Below are 14,367 nucleotides of genomic sequence, written 5' to 3'. Positions count from 1 at the left end.
TAATAAAGAACAAAAATATCAGATGAATAGTCAGCAGATTTTTCAATGATTTGTAATTTATGTGATAGCTCATTCCTGCTCTCCTTGTTTTACATCTTCCCTGACCTCTATAGGGTGGCAAATTTTGGTTGACTGTATTCCTGGAGATGTTATCAACCCTATGAGTCTAGAATAAATACTAAAATTTATATTAAACAAAAACAAACCCCTCAGTAAGGAGAGAAAATCATAATTAAATGCTAACATTCTATCTGGAATATTTGCTATCAAACACAGAACATTATATATCACAAGATTTTAGCTGGAACTCACAGGACAGGGGGAGAGGATGAAGTGTCAGCTTCTCATGTGAACCAAAATTTTCATTAAATTAAGGGTTTGCCCTCACTGCAGTGTGAGCTCATGTTATTAAGTTGAGTATTGCACCAACTTGAATCCTGTCCAACACACATAAAAACTTAACATGAGTGTGGTTGTGTTTTTAACTTGAGTTGGCTGGGTTGGTGAGACATTTAAACCAAAACTCAAGTTAGTACAACATGTCAGCTGCTAATACAGCCACATATAAAAGCTGTTAACTCCACTGTGCAAGTGCTTTTAACAATGGCTGACTGTCCCAAGAGAGGTTCAGGCTACCTAGAATTGGCTAATTCAGTGGCTAATGTGACCATTCTGTAGCATGGACAGAAACTAGTACCATTTGATAGTGGTCCTCCAGCACCTTACCACAACTCCTCCTGAGAGTACAGAAAGGACAAACAGGTTCTTCCATAATCCTCTGGGAAAGAATTCATAGGGCATCTCAGCTTACTGCATTACTAAGAATAATGCAATATCCTATGTTCTAATCTAGTGCCACACTCAAGTGAATTGCTGTCACATGTCATATCAAGCAGTTAAGGGATCTTATCCATTAGTAGAGAATCCTTAGTTTTGAGAACATGAGTCTAAAAGATGCCACCCATGCTCCAAATAAAAACAAAAAAGTTGGGCTAATCACAGGTCACTAATTTATTTGTTGTGATTATGGCACACACTTTCCCACTGTCATACATGCAAGAGCAATGGAACTTGATTTCTATGGGGGAAGAGCAAAAGGGAGAGGACAGGAGACCCAATATCTGAAACGTGCTAGGGGTTTTGTCTAAAACATGTTGTTTTTAAAAAAGGGAAAAATCATTCAGCTTGATGTTTTTGCATATATAAAATAGGTTAGCACCATCTAGTGGCATTAGACATATTGTCTCTGTTTTAAAACTGCACATCCCTCTATCACACTGGAGAGACAGAGACTCAAGGTTAATGGAGAATGAAGTCCAGCTGTGGAAGGGTTGTCGGGCCAGCTCTATATAGCCAAGAGGCTGAAAGCAGAGGTCGCCTGCAGGGCAAAAAGGAAGGTCACCAGGACCAAGGAGGAAGCCTCAGGATGTGGGAGAAGAGGAAGCTCTGAGATCCTTTCCTGAAGTAAGGAGTCTAGAAAGAGGTTGGGGAGCGGGGGGGAGAAGGTGAAGTAGTCACAGACAGTAGAATAGGCCCTTGTGGTAAACACAGAAGCAAGTAAATGCCCAGAAGAAAGGCTATTACAAAACAAGCAACAGGCAGCAAAGGGGACACTATACTGTGAAAGCTGCATTCCCCTACAAGGATGCATGGAGGTGCATGACCAGTCACTGGAACCCTTACTGCAGAGTACTTCATAGCACTCTTGGACTGAGAAGTGATAACGGTTGGCATCACAGCAGAGTAGCTCCTCACATAAGTAATCTAAATACAATCATCACTACTTTTGACCACATCAACTTTGACTGGAAGAGTATGCCCAGTGAGTCTGGTCTTGAAGATTTAAAATGTGAAGATGAGGAAATAGATTTAAAATGTAAGATGCCAGATAAATTTCTCTATCCCAATTACTAATATTTCCTTGATTATAAGATCCAGCTTCTACAGGCAAATGAAAATGGTAAGTCTACATATTGTCTGAAGATAAATCATCTTCAGGAAAAGAGCAACTTACTGAGTCAAGTCATAAACCCTGACTAATGCCAGTTTATACACTATAGGAGCACAAAGGGATCAAAAGTTTTCTTAAAGGGAGAGCTATTATACAGGAATCCCCTGTGGTATAAAACAAATAGGCTACCTCTACACTGGCCCCTTTTCCGGAAGGGGCATGTAAATTTCACGAGTCGTCGTAGGGAAATCCGCGGGGGATTTAAATATCCCCCGCGGCATTTAAATAAAAATGTCCGCCGCTTTTTTCCGGCTTTTAAAAAAGCCGGAAAAGAGCGTCTAGACTGGCCCCGATCCTCCGGAAAAAGTGCCCTTTTCCGGAGGGTCTTATTCCTACTTCAAAGTCTTTGAAGTAGGAATAAGACCCTCCGGAAAAGGGCACTTTTTCCGGAGGATCGGGGCCAGTCTAGACGCTCTTTTCCGGCTTTTTTAAAAGCCGGAAAAAAGCGGCGGACATTTTTATTTAAATGCCGCGGGGGATATTTAAATCCCCCGCGGATTTCCCTACGACGACTCGTGAAATTTACATGCCCCTTCCGGAAAAGGGGCCAGTGTAGACGTAGCCATAGAGACAGCCTGCTTGACAGCTCCTTCTTCCCTCTTCCTTTATATGGAAGGCACATCTCCCCATCCTATGCAATATGGAGAGAAACCATAGGAGTCAAAGGAGAAGGGACTGGAATATACCACATTGTGGAGATCTTGAGCCAGAAGAACACTCCATACAATGTTATTCCAGACAGTACGGGTTGGAGAACCCCTGTGGATGTTTATGCCGGATTTAATAGGCAGCAGGTTTAAAACAAACACAAAGAAGTACTTCTTCACTCAATGCACAGTCAAACTGTGGAACTGTTTGCCAGGGGATGATGTGAAGGCCAAAACCATAACAGGGTTCAGAAAAAAAAGAGAACTAAATAATTTCCTGGGGGATATCAATGACTATTTGCCAGTATGGACAGGAACACAACACCATGTTCTGAGTGTCCCTCTCATGTATATATCTCAGTCCATTATTCATTTTTCCTATGGTAGCACAGTAGGCAACCATGTCCCTTTTGTTCTGCATTTGAGTCTATTACTAACCTTCCCCGCCCTCAATATATGTTTCCGCTTTATTGATGTGTAAGCAATTTCCATTTTGTACTTTTGCTTGGTATTATTGGTCCCCAGGTATATTACTTTGCATTTATCTAAATTAAATCTCAGATAGTTGGCATTTATCCAATTTCTCTACAAAATCCCTAGATTGCTCAGTAATTTTTCCTTTCCTTGTTTGCAGTCAGATTAAATTTGATATGATCTGCAAATGTGATGAATGTACAATTGCTTCTTCCTGTAGATTGTTTATGAAGATATGGAAATAGTATTGATCCCAAGACAAATCTATTTTTAATGCTTTATACAACTTCCTTAATTTTAAATCTATTTACAGGCTTTCTATTTACCATACAGCAGTCAATTTATCCACTCTGCAATAACTTAGTAAAGCAAACATCATTCTAATGTCTCATTTAAATCCCATCCCATGCAGGATCTTAGTTAATAGCTTTACAAAGTTTAGAGGGGGCCAAAATCAGAAGCTCTCTTTATGCTTTATCTTAGAAAAAACCAGCTATGATGGTTTCCAGTTTAAAATCATATCTAAAATAGGAATGAAAATATTTTATGGCACACCTCCTTGGATGCAGAATAAGAAGAATCGCCATGCAAGAATTACCAATCTTAGGTGATTTCTGTTCATTTGAATCCAAATATAACAAGAATATTTCTGAAATCAGAGATTTTGGATCTTCAGCCTCTTGAAATTCAGGGAGCTCAGTTAAGTTCCTAAATATGGATTTTGGAGCCTAACTTCAGGCATCCAGTTTTGATTGCAGTCCAGAATACGGATTGAGTGATACCACAGAAACAGTCTGACAGCACAAAAATATTCCAACGGGGAGTTCTATTGTGAGGTCTATAGTTAAGGACAAGTACATTTTCTTCTCTTATTTATAAATTTCTGTAAATTCCTTGTACAAAAGAAAACAAGATTCCAGTGGCCTCTAATCATGAGAGAAAGCAAAAGTAAACCAAGGGGGACAGCTTTTGAGCACCTTCTACCAGCCGAGAATAGTAATGGGTGATCTTGGAAACATCAGTAATAGATAAGGATTGGTAACAGTTAGAAGCTGGCCAGTGTGCACAATTCACAATCTGGATGCTAATATGGAAGTCTGTCTCTTAGGCAGATGTGATCATGAAAATACCATTACCAACAGTAGAACACTGGTAAATGTCAGACCACACAGCAAAGGTGACTGCACAGTTGAACTTTGCAAACAAGTCCCCCTAGAAGAAGTCCAAGGAATACATAATTTTCAAGAAATCATATGCCAGCTGATACTAGTATACATATGTAAATGACCAACATCAATAATTCTTGATGACTCCCTACATCGGCTCTGAAAAGTCAACTGTAAACTTCCCCATTAAACTATGTGGTTTATAAATCTATTAGAGCATAAACTTGCTTAGTTATTGACTATGAGCATATATGCTGAAATGTTTCATCCAAAATCAAGATTAGATTGTCTAGTAATTTCTTGGCCTCTGTATCTTTCTTTCATACTGTCAATGCAATACTTCTATACTCTGATGTTTCAGCCATTCACTATGAGTTGTTAGGCATGGCTACTCATAGTTTAATAAGTTATTTTGGTAGTTAAAAAAACAAAAGGGATGAAACATTCAATGAGGACTAATGGTCATGTTTACATTTGGGTTGTCTGGCTGGGGTTTTAGCTTAGGGTTCACCTTATGGTCTCTCTCTATGCTACTAGCTACCATGATTCTTCAAGTTCATTTTTAACAAATGCAATTTCCCAGTGTAGATAACCCCCTGGAGAACTGAGTTCATTTCTCTTTCCAATCCAAGATTGGTTTTGGTTTTCAGCATCCTAGAAAAAAAAAAGTGCTTTTCCCAGGTTCTCTGCTGATTTAGATACACCACAGGAAATAAATCGGTGGGGGGGGGATTCAAAAGTTGCAGTAATGCTGTGGGTTGCCAAAAATCCTTTCCTAAAAAACTATTTGACATTTAATTAACATCTAAACCCTCTGAAAACAGCAGTCCAACCCAAATAATAAACTTCAAAAACTGCCATTATTTCTTTGGGCTCCCCATGCCCATTTGTTGAATTCATCTGTTATCTCATCTTACTTAGATGTTAAAATCCTCAGGGGAGAAACTTTTTTTTTTTGTTATACATATAAGCAGCACCTACTAGAGTGGGATCCTGCTCTGTGAGTGGGAACTGTGGGTGGCCCCACAATACAATTTATAAATAGTTATTATAAGCCTTGATTTTACAATGCAGGTAATTCAAAACATCCTCAGGGCTTTAGGGTACTTGCCAGGTTTAAAACCACTCTTGTTCATTTTACAAAACTCTTCGTTATATTTAGATTTATACTATGCTACCAAGATGACTAACTTACCTGTGCTATATGTACAATGGCATGCTTTCTGTCATGACCTGGGGCAGGGGAGAAGGTAACTTAGCAGAAGATTTACTATTCTTTTCTGACAACAAACAGTCCTGTGGCACTTTAGGGTATGTCTAGACTACAAGCTTTTTTCAAAAGAGAGCATCCACACCTCAAAACAGGATTGAAAAAGCGATCTGCTTTTTCAAGAGAGAACATCCAGACTGCATGGATGCTCTCTCAAAAGAAAGCCCTGATAGCTATTCACAGAATGGCCACCAGGCCATCTGTGCTTTTTTCGATTGCCTCTTCTTTCGAAAAATGTCCGTGTTCTAAGTCCACACAGGCCTTTTTTTGAAAGAGCTTTTTCGAAATATGTGTTCTTGCTCGTAATTTGATGTTTACGAATGTTGAAAAAACCCTTGCATTCTTTTTTTCGATTTAATTTCGAAAGAATGCTATTGCAGTGTGAACGCAGGTGAATTTTTTTTTGAAAAAACAATGTAGTCTAGATATACCCTAAGGGTGCATCTAGACTACATGGCTCCATCGACGGAGCCAACTAAAGTAGTTTACTTGACATAGTCAATGAAGTGGGGATTTAAATAATCCCCGCTTGATTAAAATAAACATGGCTGCCACGCTGTGCCAACAATCAGCTGATCTGGCACAGTGCGGCAGTCTAGATGTGGCGTGGTTGACAAGGGAAGTCTTTGTCAACTGCTCCGGTAAACCTCGTTTCACAAGGCATACCGGAGTGGTTGACAAAGGCTTCCCTTGTCAACCACGCTGCGTCTAGACTGCTGCGCTGTGCCGGATCAGCTGATTGTCGGCACAGCGCAGCGGCCATGTTTATTTTAATCAAGCGGGGATTATTTAAATCCCCGCTTCATTGACTATGTCGAGTAAACTACTTTACTTGGATCCATCGATGGAGCCATGTAGTCTAGAAACACCTGTAGGGTATGTCTACACTGCCACCTTAGTTCGAACTAGGGTGGCTAATGTAGGCATTCAAAGTTGCAAATGAAGCCCGGGATTTAAATATCCTGGGCTTCATTTGCATCTTGCCGGGCGCCACCATTTTTAAATCCCCGTTAGTGCGGACTCTGTGCCTGTGGCTACACGTGACACGGAGTAGGTAGCTCGAATTAGGCTCTCTAATTCGAACTACCGGTACGCCTCGTTCCACGAGGAGTAACGGTGGTTCAAATTAGAGATCCTAATTCGAACTACCTACTCCGTGCCACGTGTAGCCGCGGACACGGAGTCCGCACTAACAGGGATTTAAAAATGGCGGCACCTGGCAAGATGCAAATGAAGCCCGGGATATTTAAATCCTGGGCTTCATGTGCAACTTTGAATGCCTACAATAGCCACCCTAGTTGGAACTAGGGTGGCAGTGTAGACATACCCTTAAAGACTAATATATTAGATATGTTCTTTTCTGATAATGGAAATCCCATGTCATTTAATAGTAAAGAAAATGTTTTCCAAACTCTGCAGTCCTTATCTTCTGTCCCACACCATGATCTACTTCTCACTGTGTGTTGAGGACAAGAGCAGATGTAAGGGAAAGGGAGTAAAGGGAACCACGATTGTTCAAAGGCTTCTTTATGAATAGATTAGAGGAGAGTGAAATAGGGGATGAGTAATTTTTTCTTTAATTACAATTAAGTTATCAAAATAAAGCTCTAAAAGGCTTGAATTATAGTGTAATTACTCATGCTTACTTGCAGAAGATTGCAGAAGATGAAATTTCAGAAGACATGATTTATTGTACCATAATTCATATTCTGTCATGCTCTGTCACCTAATTAACTACTGAATGATGCAATCCTTACACAGAATACAAACTCTATATTAATTTTAAACTAATTCTCTAGACTATCCATTGCAATTGACACCAAAAAGATTTAATAACTACAGGATATTTAAAATAAACTTGTAATTAATTTTATTTTGAAGCTGTGTATCACTCCAATGAAATTAGATTTTTATTTAGAAAAATAGCTTTAAGAAAAAAGGGCACATTCATCTATCATTTATCTCCTTTTAGTTAGTACATTAGAATACTCTTTCTTTTCTTCTGTTCCTACTCTTCTCTAGGCTTTTATTTCTAAAAGGGGACCTGCAAATCCTATTTGGAAACTAAGGGTCTGATCTTGCAAGATGAAGTTAATGAAAGGGTGGTATTATAATATCAGATTCTATTCCCTTTTCTTGTACAGCAAGGAGTACAAAGCAGGGTGGGGCCCACTAGGTGCTACTACAATATAAATGTTGAATGAATGAATGAAATATAAATACCTGTAATGTGGACCAATGGTATTAGGTGCTCAACACATGACATCATCCACTTTTGCTACTCAAACTTAAAAATGTTGGCATAAGTTAGGGCTTGTGTATACTACTATGGCCCAGCTGCATCACTTCAGTGCTTCAGAGTAGATGATACATACTCTGATAGGAAGGGTTCTCCCTGAGAAGCAGTAGCTAGGATAATGGAAGAATTTTTCCATTGACGTAGTGCTCTCTATATGATGATATAGGTCAACTTAACAACATTGATTAGGGGGGTGGATTTTTCACATCCCTGACCAACATGCTTAAACCACCCACATTTTCTAGTGTAGAGCAGCTATTAGGCATTCAACTCCCAATTTTAACATTTAAGTAAGACTGATTTTCATAATTGTCGAACGGCTATGCCTCCCTTTGACTTTAGTGGGAGCAGCAAGCTCAACACCAGAAAATAAGGCCATTTATCGAGATGCCTAAATTGTTATTAAAGCAAAGTTACAATTAAACCTTATCATACATCATATAGTTTAAAAATCAGGTTAATATTCAAATAACCTGTCTAAAGATTCTGTGCCTACATTTTTAATTTTCAGAACACATGAAGATTAAATGTCCTCAAGTCCAGACCAGCAAACTCCATCTTTAAATGATGGGTCAATGGACTGTAATGTCACAGGAACTTCAAGCCATGGTGGAACATGGAGCCAGCTTCCTCTAATCAATGGAGCCAGCTTTCACTGAAATCAATGGGAGTCCTTTGGTTGATCTCAAAGACCCATAGTGAGGGCAGTGCAATTCCACAAATTTTCTTTCAGGGTGATAAATAGCAAAATACCTACGTAATATTATTAATACTAGAAGAATCTGTAAGTGGGTGAAATTAAGGGACTCCGATTTTGAAAGAATATTATCTAGCACAGCACATTAAATGGCACAGCACATCTATGTTGTTTAAGATAAAATATCAGCAATAAGATGAAGGGAAATAGAATCAGAAATGGTTTGCCCTCATACTTTTACCATAATTTAAAAAGTCAACAGCAACACTGATTTAATTAATTTAATTAATATTTTAAGCAGCAACATGTAGAAGAATCATCAGACCCATACTCACAACTGACATTATGTTCCAACATGTGATACATCAAGCATAACTAACTTGAACAGCTCGGTTCAAACTTCATTATTTCACAGTACTTCATTTTAGTTCACCTGTACCTATCTATAAAGCTTGATTTAATATTGGGTAAATTATGGCAACTGTCATCACAGCCTAGATTTTTATTCTATAGACTGATGTCTATGTGAAATTGGATTTTGTGAAATTTACTATATATAGGTATAAAGGAAGAGGGTAAAGACAACTTCTTTTAAAGTGGATGTCTAAATAAGTGTCAGTAGTTTGGTAACTAGTGGATTTCATGAGCTCTATAACTTCCGTCCCTTTCTGGATTATAGACACTATGGGTGTGTCTAGACTATAGGGTTTTGTCGACAAAAGTGGACTTTTGTCAACAAAACTTTACCTGCGTCTACACTGCCGCTGAGTTCTGTCGACATAACGTTGACAGAACTCAACAGTTTTGTCGATGGCTGTAAACCTCATTCTACAAGGAATAATGCCTTTTGTCGACAGAGTTCTGTTGACAGAAGATGTTATTGCATCTACACCGTCCTTTGCATCTACACTGTCATGTCGACAAAGCAAGCTGCTTTGTTGACAGAACTGGATGTAGTCTAGACGCTCTTTGTCGACAGAAGTTTTGTCGACAGTATCTGTCAACAAAAGCCTGTAGTCTAGACGTACCCTATGACTCAGAGCAAGAGTTTTTTTATTTGCCTTTTGTCTCCGGTAGTTCACGAAAAAAATGCCACAGGAAAGCCTCTATTGATTGTGACAGTGAAAGACAGAGGTCATATCCCTAAAGAAGAATCTCAGAAGATTCTGACAGGAAGCTTGTGTAGAGCCATTCGGGGGGGGGGGGGGAGGCGGTTCCCCCAAAAATCCTTTACAAGTTTTTAAAGTAATGATCAGAAGGCTTGAATCAAGATTAAATTCACAGAAGACCAAAATTCAGAACAGATCTCAGTGTATGGGGAACAATTAAAAATTGTTCAGTAATAACAGCTCTCCCTGGGCCATAGGAAGGCTGAGGGATGAGCTGAGTTTCAGTAGCACAATAGATAGAAATTCAAAAGCAGCATGAGGAGCTAACTTTCCCTGTTTTGAAAAGGCAAGATTTGATTAATGCAAGGGACAGGAACTTGCTGAAAGGCATGAATACAATATTTGGATTCCTGTTTTCCACTAATACTTGATAGTCATTGAACTTTAAATGCAAGTGATACCACATGGGAAAATTTTAAATTGTAAGGACTTGAATTAATTTTGTACTGGATTGACAGCCCCTGAAGATTTGCATATCGTTACTCCACAGGTACCGTATGGTCAGTATTTGTGCAACCTGTCCTCTTGTATACTGCAATCCTGACCTAAAGGAACCACCGCTAGGGTTAGTTCAGGCCCTGTGCCTGCCAGTTCTTCACTTCTGTGTTGAAAATGCCAGCAATAGATCCCCCTCAGAGCTTAATGAAATTATAAATCCTACATATAATGGAAACCACTTCAAATCAAGGGATGTTGCAGCACCCCTAATATTTCTAGTTACAGCACCTATGTTCTTGACAAATCTTGTATGCAGTGTAGCTGTAGCTGTGAATGTTCCAGGGTATTAGAAAGAGAGCAGGTAAATGAGGTGCTGTCTTTCATTGCACCAACTTCTGTAGATGAGAGAGACAAGCTTTCAAGACAGACAGAGCTCTTCTTCAGATCTGGGAAAGGTATTCTAAGTCTTTGTCTACACTGCAGGGTTTTTGTGCAAGAAGGCTTTTGCAAAAGCGCGTCCAGACCACAAAGTGCATCACAAAAGCAATGTGCTTTTGTGCAAGAGAACGTCCATGCTGCATGGACACTCTTGCACAAGCAATGGCCATCAGAATGGCCATCAGAGCACCTGTGCTTTTTCCCATAGGGGTTTCTTATGCAAAAACTCCTCTGGAGCATCCACACCAGCCTTTTTGCACAAGAGCTGTAGCAAAAAAGGGAGTTATGCCTCTTAAAAGGAGGTTTACCTACACCACAAAAAGCCCTCTGTTCTGTCAATTGACAGTAGATTTTCTAGTGCAAAAATGCACTTGAGGAGTAGGCTCTTCGAGGGTTTTTGCACAAAACCCATATAGTGTAGACATAGCCTAAGGTTACGTCTAGACTACATCCCTCTGTGAACAGAGGCTTTGTTGACAGGACGAAAAAGAACTTTAAACTTGAAAATAAAAAGGCACCCAGAAGTGCTTCTGGCAGGCATGGGCGCAGCTTTTATTTCCAGGTGCTGCTGCCTGCCCTTTGAAGAGACGTGTGCTCAAAGGGATCCCCCTGGACAGCTGTTGCTCTGCTCCTGCTTCTGGCTTGTCTACCTCCTAGAGGAAAAGCAAAGCTGCTGCAGTTCTTGCTCTGGTTGCACTGCTTCCTCGGACACCATAGCAGTTTATTTGCTGGCGTTTTTTGCTGCTTTTCACCTTTTATTTGGCCATGGAGCCTGAGCTGCCCCTGGACAGAAGATGGCCACGCTGCCATACTGTAGCTTCTGCTGCATCTGCATAACTCTGTCATGAATCTCCTGCTCCATATGGACCCAGAATGCACCGAAGAGACCCTACTCCAGGATGCAGGAGCTCTGATGCAGGGGAGAGGGGCATCCTGACAAGGGGAGGGGTGGGGGGGGGAGGGTTTTCCTCTCAAGCGCTTAGGTAACCTGTCTAACGCCCTGGTTTCTATCTATCTATTTGTCTCATGCTGCAGGTGGTGAGGGCCCTCAGTGCAGAGCTGCTGAAGAGACTCGTCCGTCTCGGGGACCTGGACAACATCATTGCCAGGTTTGCCGCCCCTGGCTATCTGAAAAGTGGAGGAGCCCTCGATGGGGGACACATCGCAATCCACGCACCGCCCCATTAAGCAGCCCAATTTATAAACCAGAAGGACTATTATTCTATGGTGCTGTAGGCCCTGGTTGACCACCTTCCTGCATCCTTTGCCACGGCCTTGGGATCAGGTGGAGCGAGAGCCAGTCCTGGCGTGGGCGGGGGGGGGGGGGAGCTGTTGGGCCTGTGAGGGCTCAGGAGCAGGAGGGGCTGGGGAGGAAAAGGGGACTGGAGGAGCAGGAGGGGCTGGAGGAGTGGTGCCCGTGACAGGGGCAGGCAAGGCGAAGAGCTCCCACATTGTGGCACAGATGGCAGTGCACTGCTGGACCAGCTCATCCAGCAGCCTGGTGCGCCACTCAGCCTTTACTGGAGGGTCCTGTTGAGGTCCTGCAGGGACACTACATGCTCCCTCAGCAGGTCCGTGTACACACGCCAGTGCCTGCGGGTGCCACGGGTCCGGGATGGTGGTGGGGCAGGTGTGGTGCTCCCCTGATGGGTAGAGGGTCTGGCTGTGGAAGAAAAGAGGAGGAAACAATCACTGTCTGTGTCCACCCCTGCTGTCCCCGAGGGCATGCCGTGACTGTCAGGGGCCCTCCTTTGGACAGGAGACTCAGGGGTGTTACACGTGACACTGCGTGTGAGTTGGGCAGCAGCCTGAAAGCCCCACAGGGGCCCCATAATGGCAATGGGACTAGCTGGCCCCCCACACTGCCAACCCACCCATGTGTGGTGACCCCTCAAATCACTCACCTGATGTCCACGGACACCTGGGAGGAGTCTGGGTCCCTGCTGCCTCCTCTTCCTCCTCCTCCTCGTGCAGCTCTCCCACCTCTCCTGCCTGGGCTTCCTCCCTCCGGAGGGGTCAGTCCACAATGTGGTGGGGTCACCCGGAAAAACTTCACCTGCATCTAGACTACAGCCGTGTTGTTTCTAAATTAAATCGAAAGAATGCGGCTTTTCTTTTGACGGCGGTACTCCCCATTTCACGATGAAGAACGCCTTTTTCAACAGAGATCCATCGAAAATAAGTGTGTGGGAACGCGGGGAGCCAGTTTTTTTCAAAAAAAAGGTCCTCCAGGAAGAAGCCCTGGTGGACAGTCCAGGGTATGCTTTGCATCTTTCTGGTTCCTGTCTGCAGCCATCTTTTAAAGGGACAGTCACCCTCACAGCCAGTTGTGGCAGCAAAGCAGCCAGAGCACACATCTGTTCCAGTCCAGCCATATAACAGCCCCAGCACCCCCCTGGACATTCCAGACAGCCTTCTGGGGACCCAACCAGGGGCTCCAAACACCGGGCACCGGCATGGTCTGGGCCAGAGATCAAGGCCCTTCTTGAGCTCTGGTCAGAGGAGGAGGCCTTGCAAGCCCTGTGAAATGCGGACATTTTTGGCCGCATAGCAGAGGCCCTGGCCAAGAAAGAGCGCCACCCCCACATCCAGGACCAGGTGTGCTCTAAAGTGAAAGAGCCTCACCAGGGCTATGTAAAGGCCAGGGAGGAGAGCTCCCATTCTGGGGCAGCCCCCCACTACTGCCCTTATTATTCGGAGCTGGCGCAGATCCTTGATGGTGGGGAAGCACGCACACCACTGCGTCTCGTCCAGTCAGGCTTGGGGGACGCTGTGGTGGAAGCGCCAGAGCAGGACCTAGAGCAGTCCAGGGAGTCTGGAGACAGGGAGATGGTGCCGGAGGAACAAGACAGCAAGGAGACCGTGACCCTCACTCTGGAGCCAGTCACCCAGACCCCAGAGGCCTCCCAGGTGTCATCTGATGCCGGAGACGAAGCAGCAGGTGAGTGCAGTGAGGTTGTGTAACACAGTGGGTGATGCTCAAGGGAAACCTGTAATGCTCACCCTGGACATCATGCAGCTGGCTGTGCACATGCCAACATGTTCAGCAGTAGAATGTAACACATAGGGGTGCACCACTAGGAGGCATAAACCATGTCCAGAACACACCCAGGTGGTTTGTTAGTGTGAGGTCCCATTGGCACTTCGGGACCCCTGTGATGCTCAGGCTGATGCCCAGGTCACACATGGTGTTACCTTCAGAACATCTGAGTCCCCTGACTGAAGGAGAGAGCATGCCCTTTTGGACAGCTGTTGCACACATGATTGCGTCTTCCTCTTTTCCTCCACAGCTGGCCCAGCCGTGCAAGAGGGCTGCAGCACCCCAGCCCCACCTCCATCCCGGGGACATGGGAGCTGCAGACACAGGAGTGTCTATGCAGACATCCTAAGGCATCATGTGGCGGCCGTGCAGGAGCTCAACACCATCCTGCGAGAGAGGACAGAAGCAGAAGCTCGGTGGCATGATCGATTGATGGAGAAGCTTGTCCAGCAGTGCACGTCCCTGTGTGCCACTCTCAGGGTATGTCTACACTACCCCGCTAGTTCGAACTAGAGGGGTAATGTATGCATACCGAACTTGCTAATGAAGCCCGGGATTTGAATTTCCCGGGCTTCATTAGCATAAAGCCGGCGCCGCCATTTTTAAAAGCCGGCTAGTGCGAACCCCGTGGGTTCCATGAGGAGTACAGATAGTTCGGAATGGCTACGTAGTTTGAACTATCTAGCCCGTGCCGCGTGTAGCCGTGCGGCACGGGGTT

Source organism: Pelodiscus sinensis, chromosome 5, assembly GCF_052426305.1.
Source record: "Pelodiscus sinensis isolate ZL-2025 chromosome 5, ASM5242630v1, whole genome shotgun sequence".
Lineage (NCBI taxonomy): Eukaryota > Metazoa > Chordata > Testudines > Trionychidae > Pelodiscus > Pelodiscus sinensis.
Note: the sequence above shows the minus strand (reverse complement) of the source record.